Source organism: Acomys minous, assembly GCF_964271855.1.
Source record: "Acomys minous genome assembly, chromosome: 7".
Taxonomy (NCBI): Eukaryota; Metazoa; Chordata; class Mammalia; order Rodentia; family Muridae; genus Acomys; species Acomys minous.
In genome coordinates, this window is record NC_140488.1 from 124,422,843 (window position 1) to 124,438,184 (window position 15,342).

The following is a 15,342-nucleotide window of genomic DNA, read 5'->3' on the forward strand; positions in this document are numbered from 1 at the left end:
ATAGGCTCTCACTATGTAGTCCTGGTTAATATACAACTATCTAGACCAAGCTGGCCTTGAAGCTATAGAGATTCTCCTGTCTCTACCTCCTGAGTGCTGGGATTAAATGTGTGCTCCATCACATCTGGCATAAATACTTCATAATCTCAATAAAACGTTAAAACTTTACTCAACTGACATAAACAGTAGGATAGTGTTCATGATTGATAAAACAGAGCACATTGCAGCATGAAATTTGGAACATGGAAATGGGTTTCTGGCTGTGGAAATGTCTTTTGTTTTTGCTTGAAAAACCAGACCATTTCCATTTAATATTGATCTGGAATATCTGATTAATACAATATGACACCAACTCAAAATAAGATGATTGATGAGCAGAGAAATAATTTTTATTATTTGCAGACATTATGATAGAAAGAATTCAAAATGAAAATGAATACATTGAATAAGCACATTTTAAAAAATGACTAAATGTAGGACACTTACTGGAATTAGTATGTTAGATAATAGGAAGCACAAAATATTAAGTAAAATACAATAATATGCCCTACAAATAATTGTAGTGAAAACTGTTTAGTCATTACATCAATTCTTTTATTAAAGAAGATTTGAATACCATATTTCTGTTTGGGCAGGCTTAATCTCATTATGGTGCCCATTCTTCCCAAATGATAGGTAATATAATCCCCATCATAATTTCACGAGAATGGTCCTTAATCTAATGAAATATTTGTGAAGCTCAAAGAAAACAGTAAACAGGCAGAGAATATAACCATACAAACTATTAAAGAGGAATTAGTAGGCTTGCTCTCCAAGATATTAAAGTGGTTTATAAATTTGAAGTATCTGAAATAAGCATATGTAGTTCAAAGATTTATAGCCATAACAGCAAAACAGAAAAAAGTGATATGGAAAAACTATACTGCAGACATATATGCCATATGACTGAGAAGATAGAGGAAAGAGTTGAGTATGGATGAATTTTTCCATAAGGAGTTAGAGTAGAATTTATAGTTATATGAAAATGTATTAAATTATATTATATGCAACAATAAATTCTAACAGATTAAAGAATAAACAGTCAAATTATATAAAAATCAAACAGGTATCTGATTTGTAATTGGAGAAAAGTTTAAATTTAAAAGCAATAATTTGTCTGGCTATGCCATTGGCCTGAGAATCAAGTTGGTAATCTTCACCTTCCTTCCTTTCCTTCCTTTCCTCCAATTCCAATTCCTGAGTCTTAACCCCAGCTTTGTAACAAACCACCTGCTGGAGTTTCACTTTCCTTTCTGCCCCCATTCTCATGAGATCTCTCACAGTTTTTCTTCCTGGCCCCATCCCTTTGTCTCAAGCTCCAAGAAACACTCCACTGGAGACCTGCTGGCCATGGCACAGGCCAATGGAAACAGGCAGAGCATCTTGGCTTTATTTCCTGTACTCCGATTCCAATTCCCTATTCTCATCCCCTACTAGCAGGGGCCTGTCTTCTCTCTCTTTCTCCATTCCCTGGGGACTCCACAGAGCCCCCATGGCAATCTGTGGACCCTCTCAATGCTACCCAATCTTGCCTTCTAGTACATCCCCATTCCTAAGTGTCAGCTTCCAATACCTAGAAGCAAGTTCCATCCAAGATCCCCAGTGATCATAGCTTGTAGGGTCTCAGAAGCACTCCAGAACAGACAACATACAACCACCATATGTTCCTAAGATCCAGAGAAGACAACAGAAACAAAGGATGTAAAAGATACCCAACAAATACAAGTCTGGATATCAGCTTCTAGAATTACACTTATCCCAAGCCCAGATATCTAAATGTCAGCTTAAAAACAAACTCAATAATAGCCAAGACAATATGTCTCCACTGCAGCCCAGAAACCCTTCTGCAGAGGGCTCTGGGAAATGCAAGGTAGCTGAAGCACAAGACAAGGACTTCAAAATATCTATAATGAGTATGTTAAATGACATCAAAGAGTATAATAATAAATCCATCAATGATATATGAAAACACATTCAAATGAAATGAAGAAATCTGTTCAAGACATGAAAGTGGAAATAAAATCAACAAAGAAAACCCAGACTGAGGTAAAACAGGAAATACAAAAGTTAGGAATTCAAAGAGGAACTTCAGAGGCAAACCTCAGCAACAGAAAGGAAGAGAGAATCTTAGGCATTGAAGACAAGATAGAAGAAATGGATACTTTAGTCAAAGAAAATGTTAAATCTTTCAAAAAAAATCCAGGCATAAAACATTCAGTAAATCTAGGACACTATGAAAAGACTAATGTACAAATAATAGGAATAGAAGAAGGAGAAGAAACACAGGTCAAAGGCACAGAAGATATTTCCAACAAAATAATAATAGAAATATTCCTTAACCTAAAAAAGGAAGTGCCTATCAAGGTACCAGAAGCATACAGAATATCAAATAAACTGGGCCATAAAAGAAATTCCCGACAATATAGTAATCAAAACACTAAACATATAGAACAAAGATAGAATATTAAAAGCTGTGAGTGAAAAAGACCAAATAATATATAAAAATAGACTTATTAGAATAACCTTTGACTTCTCAATAGAGATTCTAAAAGCTAGAGTGCCTAGACAGGTATTTTACAAACTCTAAGAGACCACAAATGCCAGATCAGACTACTATATCCATCTATACTCGCCATTACCACAGAAATTAGATGTCTAGTAAAAGAATTGGGGGAAGTGTTGGATACCTCTAGAAAGGATACATAGAATAAACAGTTATGGATACACAGAGAGAGTGGAGGAGACTGGAATGGTAGGATCAAATCGGGGGGTGAGAAGGAGAGGAATAAGAGAAGGGACAGCTAAAACTGAAGGCTAATTGAAGGACATATGGAAAACTAATATAGTAGAAGAGTCTTAAATATATACATATATAAAAGCAATCTGAGTGGAATTGACAAATAACAGAGATATGGAGCCCTTGGACATCTCTTATCACTAAATTAAGCCTCCAGGTCCAGAAATAGGTTACATCTTTTGAGCTTCTGGCCAAAGGGGTACCATAGGAACCTCCAAACAAGCCAGGCTGTTGCCAAAAAATATCAGTTGCTCTCCGCAAACTGATGGTAAGTCCTATTGCTGAATACAATACTTATACTACTCGTTGAAGTTGGAAAAATTGAGCTGGTGCCTACCTAAAGCCTTCACCCTCCTCACTACTGTTTACAGTACTGAAAGGTACTCTTCACACTACAAAAGGAGAAAGGTAACTACCACTATAAAGCCTTCCATCTACAATGGTGACCTACATGCAAGATGAGCTAGTGCAATAGTGGAACAAAGCTTGTGGGAGTAACCAACCACTATATGATTAGGTTGAAGGCACACCCTATGAGATGGGACCCATACCCAGCACTACTTGGGTGGCCATGAACCTGAGATTACATAGGCCAGAGAACTAAGGTAAAATCAAATACTACTGTTCTACTAAAGGAGTGTAGCAATAAAATGACTCCTTAAGGACATTCTGTTCTGCTCATAGATCAGTGTCTTGCTCAGCCTTCATCACAGAAATTTCTTCCTGCATTATATGGGAACGAATACAGATACTCACAGCTGGACAATGTACAGAAAGTGAGAGACCTTGGAACACTGAGTTCTAATGAGATGACTCCATCAAATCCTCAGGGAACCCTGTGGAAGATGTGGCAGAAAGAGTGCAAGAGCAAGAGGAGATGGAGAACACTAAGGAAACAAAGCCCTCTAAATACTTTAGGACCAATGCACACAGGAACCCAGAGACTATGGCAGCATGTAGAGGGCATACACAGGTCTGAGCCAGATAGGGTCCCAGTGCTAAGAGGGAAAGTGGACACAAGCCCCCATATCTAATCTGATAACTGCTTGCAAATGAAAAATTAGTTCTCTCCAGCAGTCTCACTGGGTATACAAGACATTCTTACAGACAGGCTGCATGCCGAGCATAGACAACACAAAACAAACTCAGTTGAATTTTTTGAGGTTCTTTGTCTCATAATGTTTTGTCAAGGATTTTATGCTTAGTTTTGTTTTTTCCCCTTTACAGGTCTTTTGCATACATACTATGGTTACCAGTTTTTTGTTTCTATGGGGTTTCCATATGTGTAAATGTGTCTGCCTCTATGTTTATAAGTGTTTCTTGAAATTTTTATTTGGCTCTTTTTCTTCCATTTTTTGTTTTATCCTCTTCTGTTTTTATTATTATTGTTGTTGTTGTTGTTGTTGTTAATTTTAAATGCATTCTTATGAGAGAGAAATAAAGAACACAAACTTGATGTACTCACTTATAAGTGGATTTTAGCCCAACATAGATGTCCTCTGAGAGACTTCACCTAGCGGAGGATAGGGATGGTTACCAAGACTCAAAGCTCGACACTGGGCAGAATGCTGAGAATTGTAGGGTGGCCTTGCCAGGCCACAGAGGAAGAGGTTGCAGGTAGTACAGAGGACACTGGATAAGCTGAGGTCAGACATTATGAAGGGAGGGCTCTCCTTTCTAAGGACTAGGGGAGGGAGGGAAAGGGGATGAAGGAGGGGATGGGATTGGGAGGTGATGAGGGAGGGAGCTGCAATCAGGATTTAAAGAATTCAAACTGCAGAAAAATCAGGTAACTTATATTGCTAATCTCACTAAATGGGAATAGCTCTGAGAGTGACTGAAATACGAATGTATATGTATAGACAAGGCCTCATGTTGGTCACAGATTCTCTATGACTTATCATTAGAGGCAATTCTTAGTATGGCATGAATGAAGAGTTGCAGATGTCTTACGTCTGCTCATACAATGAGCACAGAACCAGCCTTAATTGCTCTTTACATCCCACACACCTCATACAGTTATAATCTTAAAACTCTATAATGTTTATGAGAAATTATGTTTTCAGAACAAAACAACCAGACACTGATGCTGGATCAGTCATGACAGGATTCATTCCTCTCAGTATGCTGAATGCTGACATCCTGTATCCTTCATGTTCCAGCCCTCAGTTGCTGTCACCCATCAGAACTGGAGAGCTTCCAGGACAGCATTGCAGAAAGCTTCTGATCCCAATTGGTCCAGCATTTCAGACTGTCCCACACAGAACTCCTATTAAGCCTGTAATTTCTCAACTTTTAGAAACAGGACCACAAATGATATCCCTGGCTTACTTAACCATTTCCCCCAATTTGGGGGGGTGGAACTTCAAAGGCAGTATTTTCCCTAAATCAGCTTAAAGAAACCTTAAGAGAACAGTGTCCCAGTTCCTCTAAGTGGGGTTGAGTAGGTTTCTGTTTGATCTCTTCAGGTACAGACAGTGTATTTTCATCGGGAGGTGGTTATAAGTTCATTATTGGTCTTAGAGAGAAAACTAGGTTGGACTCAGGGACATCTCTCTTTTCCTTTATCTTTCTTTCATAGGTAAGGAGATAGGAGCTGAAAAGAAAGAAAAGGGGATATAGAAATATAGAGGGAAGATAGAACAAATTGTAGGTTATTGAATCTATTCCTCAACTCAAGGCCTTAATTGTTACTCTCAAATAACATTATTTTTAATTCATTAGTATGGAATTTTGTATACTGATTCAAATCATGATCATGTCAAATACTAGTCTAATTTTATCACAGGGATATAAATACTGGGTCTAACAGATATATATGATTCTATAGATACATAAGGTAAAATAATTAAATAAGGTCTTCAAAAGCCTCAGAGACCTACAGAATATGGAATTTAAAGATTTTTACTATTCTAAAGATTCTTTGACAACAAGAAAAGTTAACTCCTGGCAACACCCAACCCACATCAAAGAAGATGATCAACATCAAAGAACCTCCTTATGGACTTGGCTTCAAATGTGGTAAACAAGCCACTGGGCAAAATGTCCTCATTTCTGCCACAGACAAAGTTCTGCCTGAAAATGGGCAAGCTTGGATGCAGTCAGAGTCAACGGCCGAACTCTGCCAAGACAGAGTAAGCAAATCTTCAATAGTTCCTGCCTTGCAAATATGTCTATCAGAGATATTGGGCTAGAAAGCAGAAGATGATGCTCCAACACTTAGAGAGTGTTGGGTCACTGTTTAGGCCGTAAACTGTCTCAATCATTTTTTCATTTTGGAAGTTGATAACCTACACTTCTGGTTCACTCAGGTATTTAAGTTTTATCCCTTCTCAAATCTCTGATGGGGTTGAAGACTAGATAATTTAGTCTTACAATTAAGCTTAGTTGGTTAGGGGCTAAGATGTTTTTAGATCAAGATAGATGTTTTAAGTTAAGATGAAATATGATAGATATTGATTTTCATTCAGAAATTTAGCCCCGACAAGATAGGAAAGATGCCTTCTTCAAGTTTGACACGTACAAATAGCCAAATCACTATGAATATAATATTTATATAACCCCTAATTGTTTCATGGTTCTCCCTGTTGCATATAGTTTAATTTTATTCATGTTTAATAATATAAATGTATATGTTAAAATTAATTTAAAAAAGAAAAAAGAATGTGAACTTGATTAGGTGGGGGAAATGGGGAGGATCTGAGAGGAGGTAGGGAGTGGAGACTGTAATCAGAATATATTATATAGAATAATCTAATTTAATAAAAAATATAGAAAATAAATATATAAATAAATAAAAATAATCATTAAGAGCTGTGCATGGTAACACATACTTTTCATCAGAATTCTGCAAAGGCAGATACAGGTGGATCTCTGTGAGTTCAAGGCCAGCATGGTCTAGTAGTTCAGGATGGTCTGGGCTACATAACCTAGAGACTGTTTCAAAAAAATCAATCACTAAAATAACAAATAAAACATAATAACATAAAAAGTAAATTGATCAAATGACAGGGGAAATATCTGCAGTAAATATGAGAGAATAAAGCTAGTATCCATATTATATAGTGGCTTCTTAAAATTGTTAACAAATATCATGTGGTAATAATTATGACTCCTAATGAGAAAAACAGAGCAAAATGGCAGCTGAGTAGGGTCTCCAGCTTTGTCCCAACAGATACCAAAGAGTTCAACTATTCAATGCACAAAACTATCAAAACAAAGAAAGACAAGGAAACTGACAGTAATGTTACAGATCTGTACTGGCAGCTACTTGGGAGATGGAGGGAGAGGAGGATCACAAGCTCAAGGCTTTTGTTGGCTAAAGAGTGAGTTTAGGGCTAGCCTTGCAAATTAGTGAGACCATCTCCAAATAAAAGTGAAAAGAAGCCTCACTGCTGACTCTCACCAACATATAAAAATAGCTAATACCAATTTCCCTTACCTTCTGTGTGTGTGTGTGTGAGAGAGAGAGAGAGAGAGAGAGAGAGAGAGAGAGAGAGAGAGAGAGAGAGAGAGAGAGAAAAGAAGAAGAAGAAGGAGGAGGAGGAGGAGGAGGAGGAGGAGGAGGAAGGAGGAGTTATTTTAGACATTTTCTACAAGGCCAGCATTGTCCTGATATCAAAACCATGTAAAGCAAAATGAAGGAGAAAAATATGGACCAATATTCTTGATATTGATAGTCAGCAAGATTCTCAAGAAAACACTATCAAACTGAATTCCACAGTATATTACAAAGATTACTCACCATGATCAAGTGAGGTTCAGCCTGTGAAAGCAAGGATAGTTCGATATACACAAATCAATAAACATGATCAACCATATCAATAAAGTGAAAAACAAATCCCAATAATATTGTACCTTACAAGAACCCTGCTTCAACCTTCAATCCATTCTTTTCCATATTAAAGGGAATAACCTCTGGGATTTCTCAGAGGAAATAGATGTTTGCTGAGTAAAGTCAACTACAGAAGATAAATACATTTCAACGTTCTCATCTCCTTAAGACTTTGAGTTCCTTCTTTTGTATCATACCAAGAAATTTTGGCATCATACCTTTAATTCTAGTCCTTCTTAATGGGAAGCAAGGATTGACTGCTTCTCTCTATTTTGTCTGTGCTTTGTTACTTTGGTGCACACAAACAGATGGCTCAAGCCCTATGTTACTTAAGATTTGTATTGCTGTGATAAAACACTGTGATCAAAAGCAACTTGAGGAAAGGGTTTGCTTCATTTTACAACTCTCAGGTCACCCAAACTATCTATCACTGAGAGAAGGCAAGGCTGGAGCCTGGAGCCAAGAACTGACTCAGATGTGGAGGACTGCTGTTTAGTGGCTTGCTCCCCATGGTTTGCTCAGCCTGATTTCTTATACCATCCAGGATCACCTGCCTAGAGGTAACAACACCCACAATGGGATTGGCATTCTCACATCAATGATCAATCAAGGAAATGTGCTATTGGCTTGCCTACAAGCCAATTTTATGGTAGTAGTTTCTGTCTGCACTTCTGAGTCCTCCAATTTCTCAGACCAAAGCTCAGATTCTAAAGGGATAGGACTGCTGCTGCCAAGATCTTTTGGTCATCTTGTTCACATAAGCCAGCCTGTGCTATCATATAATATGGCTGTGAGTATGAATGCAAAATGCCAGCGACACTTTTGGCCACCTGGCAGCATAGCCTACCAAAATCTGCTGAAATACCTGGTTATACAGGACCCAGCCAAATATGCTGAAATGACTGGTTATACAGGATTCTGATATTGAGACAAGAATATAACCAAAGAAACAGTTGCTACCTGCCTTCCAGGCCTGAAGCTTGTGTATGGGAATGGACTGCCAATCATCTACTTGGGATTGCCAGGAAGCCATTATGATTTCATTGTCTGTCACTATCTCTTCATTCTCACAGCCCCTCCACCCCACCTCACTACCCTAGAGTTTCTATCAGTGTGATCAAACACAGTAACTAAAAGCCACTTGACTAGGAAAGAACGTATTTCATCTTGCAGCTTCTAATCCATCACCCAGGGAAGTCAAGATAGAAACTCAAGGCAGGAACTGATACAGAGTTCATGGAGGAATGATGCTTACTGGTTTGCACCTCATGGCTTTCTCAGTCTGTTTTCTTATATACCCCCAAACCACTTGCTGTAAATGTTGTTTTTATTGCCTCCGAGCAGGGGATAAGATGAGAACCATACCCAAGCTTTGCAAATACACGGTTCAGGCTGAGCCCGAGTATTTCTGTCTAACTATCCCTAGGCCTAGGCCTAGAAATTTCTAGCCTCCTTACAAACTAATCGTCTGTAAGCCCAGACCTTGAAGGCTTCAGCTTCTAGCCTCTGTCTGCTAACCTAGGCCTAGAATATTTTCAGCCTCCAAGACTTACTGTTGAATAGGCTCACCCTTTCTGTTCTTTCTGAACTCTGGATAGCTGGTTCAACCCAGCTGTTTTAGCTCAAAACCCCTCTCCAAGCTGACTGATTCAAACTGGTTTTTCTCCACCTCTCACTGGATTGCTCTGCTGGGGAAACTGCCTCTGAACTCCACAAACTCAACTGCACTGAACTGTACTGTACTCCCAAACTCCTCTCCCCCTTCTTAAGTAACTTCTCTTTCCTGTCTGTTCTCATTAGAGTTGAGCATATCCTATCTCCGACTCATTTTGTCCAATCTTCCTATGATTCATCACTTAGTCGAACCCTCAATTAAATGTCATTGTTTGGGATAAAGAAGTACACTAAATTCCACCAGAGAGATTAAAGGTATATATTCCAGCCAGAGAGATGAAAGGTATGTACTAAGGGTGTGTCTGTATTCCAGCTGGATCACACACACCTGAATCTTTGGATGTGATCCCATGCCAGAGCAGCCATGTTGCTGCATTAAACCTGCACAGAGGTGGCACCACCCACAGTGACTGGGTCCTTACAGGGTCCTGGGCCAGTGACTGAGCAAGAGAGCGGTAGCTTCATGAAGGAAGAAGCAGATCACAGCCCTGTCCAGTGCTGCACACTTTTAGTTTCATGTCCCTGAAGCTTCTGGTTAGGGCAGGGATCTGGGTTTGCAGAAACATGAGGACAGAAGTGTGGTGTCAGCGAAAGTGAAGATCCTGACCACCTGTTGACATTCAAGAAAGTGGCCCTGAATGGCTCAAACTGTCTTTACTTATACAATCACAAGCCTGTTCAACTAAGAAGTTACATCAGTGATTATTTTATTTAAAGAAATCATAACAGCACACAAGCCCCCTCACTACAAAAAGTCCCCAATAGTTTCCCTTCCTCCTTCCTCCTCCTGCTGAGTCAATCATCCCCCAGTCATATTTTGTACTACAAAGCACAGTTTCAGCAAGCCAAAAGTAAAAGAGAGCCAGGCATGTCCTGTAGACATGAGGTCATACCCAGCTGGCAGTAAATGCGGTTACACAGTTCTGCAAAGTAAGAGACATTAACCATTTGCGAATATAAGCCCATTTATCAAATAGCAACCATAAGTCACAATAGTTTTTAAATTGCAGACAGAGAAGTGTTCATGTACCAAGCAACCTTTCCTGATATGGATCCATCAATTTCTGATACCATCTTTCCAAGAACCATTTTTAAGTCTCTGTTGATCAGACATGACTTCCTCAGAACAGTTAGGCAAGTAGGACCCACTGCTCTCCACACTGCTACAGGCTTACTACAGAAGTGTGACTATAGCTGATTCCCTAGGGACATGATTACATGTCCTAAAATACCCAGAATTAATGGTCACATCTGGAGGATATACAGAGGTAGAGGGAGGAGATGAGAGTTTTACTCCTTGAAAGAGTTTTGAGAAAAACACTCATCCACAGGGCTTTCAGCTTCTGTGATTTGAGCCTTACCCATGACTGACAAAGTAAAATTAAATATTGCTATAAGTATAAACAGCATAGCAAATGCAAGGAGTGCTTGTAGTACAAGCAATCCAGGTAATAAGCATAGAGGCCACCAAAATTCACCACAGGTCCTTGCCAAGTAGGAAGGGCTTTCCATAGGCCTTGCCACAGTAGAGTCCCATCAGTGAAACACTCATATGCCTTTCCCTACAGATGCTGCATGGCCACTGCCTGCGGTAAATTCAGTCATTTGCAAAGAAGCTGTGACCAAGCCATTTAGAGGTCTCAGATATCAAAATGCCCAATACTTTCATTGCAGTGAATTTAGCCATTTACTTAGAAACTGTGACCAAGCTGCTAAAAGCCTCAGATCTCAAAGGCAACTATGAGAAATACGGGTCTTTTGTAGCCAGATCTCAAAATGTCTAGTGAGTTAGCTATGAAAAATATAGGAGTTTCCTCCAGAGAAGTGAACATGCCATTTCTGGAGGCAAGAGTTTTGTGGGTTTTTTTTTTTTTTAAAGAATACCTAGGTTTCCTGGGGTTTGCAGAAATAAAATGGGGGCCCTGGCAGCTTGAGGTCCCACAGCAAAAAGTATGAGTTGTTTCAGCCAAGAGCAGCCAAGAGTCACTAGGCTATTTAAAAAACAAACAAACAAACAAACAAACAAACAAACAAAAAATGCCTCAATCACTGATCTGAAAGGCATTTAGTTTAAAATGTCTGTTTCAAATAATGCCATAAAACAGAAAGGGGAAAATGTAGTGAGAATTTTGGTTTCCTTAAAAACCCAATTATGTCATGTGAATATGATTTTGCTTTAATCCCAGGTGTGATATATGGGGCTGCTTCAGATTGTCCACAGCAGCTAACTGTCTGTGTCTCATGCTCTAGGAGGGATGATTTTTTTTTTGCCAGCTCTAGATAGTTTAATTCTGGGGACTCTGGAGAGCATATAAATGGAAGAAGCCTGAGGAGGTGCCTCGAAAAAGGTGGCTGCTGCTCCCCTGCTGGTGCTTCCCTGCTGCTCCCCCTCCCCATGCTTTCCTGGCTGTGGCTGGTCTCTGCTGCTGCTGGTTCCTGCTGACAAGTTTTCTATCGGTAGTTTGCTGGTTTGCTGGATAGCTGGATATTCCAAGGAAGAAGATTGGACTTTCTCCTAGTAACCTGATGCCCCTATCCAGCAGGTAGTAATATAAAAAGAGGTCTATGTATCCTTTCCCCTCTAACCTTCTTTCTTGCTTACCTAGTTATGTAGGGTTGGAAAGTATTAGGATGGAAAAGAGTGGTAGATAAAAAGAACCCAATAAAGCAGCAAAAAAAAAAAGTATGCCTACACACCAGTATACCCACAACACAGAGAACTGTACCTGGATCCTCAGTAAACATCAATGTGGTCAAGTAATAAGCTATAGCCAACTCCTCCTTCCTTTAGGTAAATTGTCACTTGGTAGCTGTATGCTGTACTCCAGTCAACATCATGACATCTTAGTAACTCCTGGGGGTCACTATTTGTTCCAGGACCTATTAGCACATTACAATAGATACTAACATGGACATGAGTGACTCCTCTCCTGGAAACATTTTAATTTCAAGTCCTAGTTATCCAGGACATGTGGAGTTTGTTACTGTTTGAATCTGAAAATTCTGCCACAGCCTTATGGTTGGAATGCTGGGTCCCCAGATGGTAGTGCTATTTTGGGAAGCTAGAGCACTTTTAAGAGTTGAAGAGCTTAGATGGTAAAACTAGGTCACTAGAAGAGACCCTATAAGGGTTATACTTGGTTGGCCATTAGTTCCTGCCCCTTGATCTCTTTGCTTTTTGGTTTGCAGTGATGTGAATAGTGTCTGCCACATACTTCCACCACCATGAACAGAGATGCTTGCTTCACCATCCTTTCACTACCATGGTAGACAGGAATTCTCTGAAACCATGAGCCAAAACAAACTTTAAGTTCTTTCTTTCAGGTATTGTGATCACAGAAAACTGAAATAACTCACAGAGTATTTTAATTTGGGGCTCTTTCAAAGCAGAACATAAAACAATGTTGTGGATTCGGGTGGCCCAGCTGATGGGCGATGCCAGGGTCAGATGGGAAAGAGCAGGCAAAGTAAGGTAAGCCAAGAAAGCTCAAGGTGTGTGTTGAACTGAGTGTGGGCAACTGGAGAGCCTCTTATTTAAGTAGGGTCCAACTCACGCCCAGAAAATAAGCAAATGGTGATAATTTTGCCCTAGAATTATTCCTTCATATCAAAGGAATCAATTAGGGGACCACTAACTGCTTGTCCTAGTTTGTTGAACAATTGCACCTAAATGTGCTAACTCTCATACCACACTCCCTACTCTACTCCCAGACTATCCTATATGCAGCAATGGCTCAGAAAACTCTTACAGTATATGCAGGAAATGGCCAGTACAGCTACAGAAAAAAAAAACCCATAGGAAGGTGAAAAGCATGGAAAACAAAAAAGATCAGCTGTATTTTGTTATCATAGATTTCATTTTAAGAACCACTTTAGAATCTCATGATCAAAATATTTTCATATCCTATTTCTAAGCTTTCATCTCTCTTTTCTTCCATACTCAAATGAATTGTATCTTGCTGAACCATTCAAGTAAAAGCAACTTGAGTACTCTGTAGACAGAAGCTGGCTTTCAGGTCTTAATTCGCATTTATTTTCAAGAACAACATCACCTGTTAGATTGGGAGAATTCTCCCTTACCCACTGCAGCCCTTCTCTTCCAATAAATTTCAGTGTGCAGGTAAGAGTATTACCTATAATCACTGCTCCTCTTGGGGTAAGATAGAGATGACATTTCAGTACGAACTGCCGCCTGTCAGATCAGTCTCCCCAGAGAATCTCCTCAGGCAACTACCCTCCTCACTGATTAATTAAAGCTGTCACACCCAGTCAGCCAAAAGGTACAGTATCTAAGAACGATGATGATTTGCTCAGAGACAAAATATCTCTGTAGGAGGGTTTATGTAAGACATCGTATTCATCCCCCTGTCCCCTGCCCCCACGTGCCCAGGAAATCACAACCAAATCTCACATTGTAAAGATCCAACTGCAAGTTTAATAAATAGATAGCTGTCTGTTTGTTTAGCTGCCTCAAGTTCTTTGACATTTCAGCTATAGAGGAGCCTGTTTTGAACCCAATCAAGTGTCTAGCTGCTGTGACCTCCAAAGAAAGGTGAAAATGGTGCAAAGGCGTTCCTTTTGTTTTCCTCCTATTTGTTGCTTTGTTTGTTTGAGATAGAATCTGACTAAGTAGCTGAAGCTGGCCTCAAGCTCATAATCCTCCTGCCTTCATCTTCCAAGGGTTAAGAGTACAGATGTGTGTGTTCATTCTTTACGATGTTCACCTGGTGATTCACTGGTTAAATTTTGGTACATCCATTCTTCACACTTCAGCCTCCAGTCTGAGAAAGGTGAAGGACCAAAAAAGGTACCATTAGTTTATTTTCCTTTAGTCCCTAGACCACATCACCATCTCTTTTCCAGGAGAACTTACTATTTTTTCACAGCTATCTAAACTCAGCCACCCTTGGAGACCTGTCTAATTTTCTTAGCTCTAAGCACAAGTCCCAGAAAGGCAAGTCACCCTTCTCTCTCCTATCAGACAGAAAGTGAGGTAGTGTGCCAGATCAAAGGCTTGTCTGGGCAAGAAAAGCAAAGCATTTGAAAATAAAAAGTGGTTCTGTACAAATTTGATTTTCTTATACCGTTACCTTAAATGCGTGTCATTACTTTTAAAATGGGGCATGCATGGATTGCATTACAATGTCGATTTGAGAAAGGCAATTAACTGAGTAGAGAAAATACAATTCAAGATAACTATTCTAGCACATCACAAAAATGAAAACAGGAGTGATAAAGCATACTTCTGTTTCGGAGGCTCTAATTAGGATCATGACATCCTACAGCAAAGCCAAACACACTTGGGACATATTTAGAGTATAAAAATCTCACACTGTAGAGTCTGTGGTCTCTTATTTAAGTAGGATCCAACTCATACCAAGGAAATAAGCAAATATCAATACTGAGATCTGGGCTACAATAGGAAATCCTTATCCTAGACACAAACATTAAACTTGCAGTGTCTAAAGCCAGACATTCTATTAAGGTTTATCCTTTGGCCCAAGGCTTCGTTTACCTTTACAAAACAAAGATTGTATTTATAACTCAGTGAAAGAAGCAGGCCTTGCTAAGTACCTACTAACACTCGTTTTTATTTTTCTTTCTGATTATAAAACACCAGCTCAGGATATAGGAAAAGCCAAGTGACCAGATCCCATTTCATCTAAAGGTGGTCATATGACCCAGGTCAACCTAGGACATATAAACGAAAATCATTGGATGGGATTCTTAGAAAATGTATTAAAAGACACTGGCTTCTAAAAGCAATGGTGAGGCTGCAGAGATGAGTCAGTGGTTAGAAGGGCTTGTTCTTCTTGCAGAAAACTTAGGTTCAGTTCCCACCACCACATAGTGGCTCACAACCAACTGTTATCCCAATTTCAGGGGCTCCACTTCCCTCCTCTGACCTCTGTGGTCATTAGGCACACATGCATATGGTGCAAATACATACATGTAAACAAAATATACACATAAATAAAAAATTATAAAATAAGAGCAA